This window comes from Alexandromys fortis, unplaced genomic scaffold (assembly GCF_014885135.2).
Source record: "Alexandromys fortis isolate MF-2015 unplaced genomic scaffold, M_Fortis_MF-2015_v1.1 scaffold_130, whole genome shotgun sequence".
Taxonomy (NCBI): domain Eukaryota; kingdom Metazoa; phylum Chordata; class Mammalia; order Rodentia; family Cricetidae; genus Alexandromys; species Alexandromys fortis.
Window position 1 is genome coordinate 5,042,095 of NW_026068016.1, and position 2,771 is coordinate 5,044,865.

Sequence of the window (2,771 nt, forward strand, 5' to 3'; positions counted from 1 at the left end):
GCTCATTCATGTTTTTAAACCATTCCATTTTCCGGGTCTGGAGAAGTGCTCCAGCTTTTGAAAGGTCATTGTCTGTACAGGCGTTCCCATGAGCTGGGATGACTCTGATATAAATTGGTGTCATTTTGTACATCTTCATTTCTTGGGGATTTACAGACTGCATTAAGCACGTGCCTTCTTAAGTTTTGGTGCATTCATTCCCCTGCACCCGTTGACTAAAGTTATGCTGTGATGATGATTATTTTAATTCCCGAAGTGGATTTAGATAAAGTATCCAGTCATTCATATTGAAACAAAATGGTCATGTCATTTCATGTTAATTTCAATTGCATCTCTTTGGCATCTGTTAAAGTTAAAGTTTTCTTTGAAAAATACTGCAAATGATATTTTGATTTCTTTTCTTTTTTTATTTTTCCATTCAAAAATTTCCACTTCCTCCCCACCTCCCATCCCCTCATGCTCCTCCACTCACTCTCCTCCCTTCCCTTCCAGTCTTTTATTTTTTTGAAAAAAGTTTCCGCCTCCTCCCTGCCTCCCATTTCGCTCCCCCTCTTCCAACTCCTCTCCCCCTCCCCCCACTCCATTCCCCCTCCCTCTCGAGTCTGAAGAGCAGTCTGGATTCCCTGCCCTGTGGGAAGTCCCAGGTTCTTCCCCCTCCATCCAGGTCCAGGAAGGTGAGCATCCAAACAGGCTAGGCTCACACAAAGACAGTTCATGCAGTAGGATCGAAACCTAGTGCCTGCGTCCCTCCTATGCCTAACCTCTGTGCCTTTTTAATAGGTGAATTGAGTCCATTGATATTTAGTGATATTAATGACCAGTGGTTGTTAACTCTGATTATTTTTTCAGGTCGTAGTGTTTGTGTGTTTACCTTCTTTGAGTTGTTCTGGTGGAGGGTTGTCAGATGCTTGTGTTATTATGGGTGTTATTAGATTACTTGGTTTGTGATTTACCTTCTAGTATTTTGTAAGACTGAGTTTGTGGCCACATATTATTTAAATCTGTTTTTTCCTGGAATATCTTGTTTTCTCCATCGATGGTGAATGCAAGCTTTGCTGTGTATAGTAGTAGTCTGGGCTTGCATCCAAGGTCTTTTAGTGTCTGCAGCACATCTATCCAAGACCTTCTGGCTTTCATGGTTTCCATGGAGAAGTCAGGTGTAAGTCTGATCGGTTTCCCTTTATATGTTCCTTTGCCCTTTGCCCTTGCAGCTCGTAGTATTCTTTATTTATTCTGTATGTTTTATGTTTTGATTATTATATGGTGAGGTGATGCTTGTTTTTGATACAGTCTATTTGGTGTTCTGTATGCTTCTTGTACCTTCATAGGAATATTCTTCTTTAGGTTGGAAAAGTTTTCTTTTATAATTTTCATGAATATATTTTCTGGGCCTTTGAGTTGTAATTCTCCTTCTTCTACCCCTGTTATTCTTAGGTTTGGTCATTTCCTGGTTTCCCAGATTTCCTAGATGTTTTGTGTTAAGAATTTGTTGGATTTGTTGTGTTCTTTAATCAATCAGTTTATTTCCTCTATAGTATCTTCAGTGTCTGAGATTCTTTCTTCTATCTCTTGTATTCTGTTGGTTATACTTGTCTTGTAGTTCTTGTTCATTTATCCAGATTTTCTATATCCAGCCTTCACTCGGTTTGTGTTTTCTTCATTGCCTCCATTTCAGTTTTCAAGTCTTGAGCTGTATGCATTACCTGTTTGATTGCTTTTTCTTGGTTTTCTTGGATATCTTTGAAAGATTTATTCATTTCTTCTACATTTTTGTTTGTCTTTTTTGTTTCTTTTTTTTTTATTGAAAAAAATTCCTGCCTCCTCCCAGCCTCCCATTTCCTTCCCCCTCCTTTCGCCCTGCTCCCCCTCCCCCCACTCCTCTCCCCCTCCTTCTCCAATCCGAAGAGCAGTCAGGGTTCCCTGCCCCGTGGAAAGTCCAGGGTCCTCTCCCCTCCATCCAGGTCTAGGAAGGTGAACATCCAAACCGGCTAGGCTCCCACAAAGCCAGAAAATGAAGTAGGAACAAAACCCCATGCCATTGTCCTTGGCTTCTCATCAGCCCTCATTGTCCGCCATGTTCAGAGAGTCCAGTTTCATCTCAGGCTTTTTCAGTCACAGTCCAGCTGGCCTTGGTGAGCTCCCAATAGACCAGCCCCACTGTCTCAGTGGATGGGTGTACCTCTCTTGGTCCTGACTCCATGCTCATGTTCTCCCTCCTTCTGCTCCTCATTGGGACTTTGGGAGCTTAGTCCGATGCTCCAGTGTGGGTCTCTGTCTCTATCTCCAGCCATTGCTAGATGAAGGTTCTATGGTGATATGCAAGATATTCATCAGTATGGCTATAGGATAGGGTCATTTCAGGTTTCATATCCTCAGCTGCCCAAGGAACTAACTGGGGACATTGCCATGGGCACCTGGGAGCCACTCTAGGTTCATGTCTCTTACCAACCCTAAGGTGGTTCATTTAATTAAGTTATGTGATTCCCTGCTTCTCTATCCAACCATGTTTTATCCCAAATCATCCCGTTTCCCCAAGTTCCCCCCATCATTCCCTTCTCACTTTTCTCTCCCCATCTCCCCTTACCCCCATGCCACCCCACCCCCAAGATCCCAATTTTTTGCCCAGCAATTTTGTCTATTTGCCATGGCAGGGATAATAACTATATTTTTTTTGGGTTCACCTTCTTATTTAGCTTCTTTAGGATCACAAATTATAGACTCAGTGACCTTTATTTATGGCTAGAAACCAATTATGAGTGAGTACATCCCAT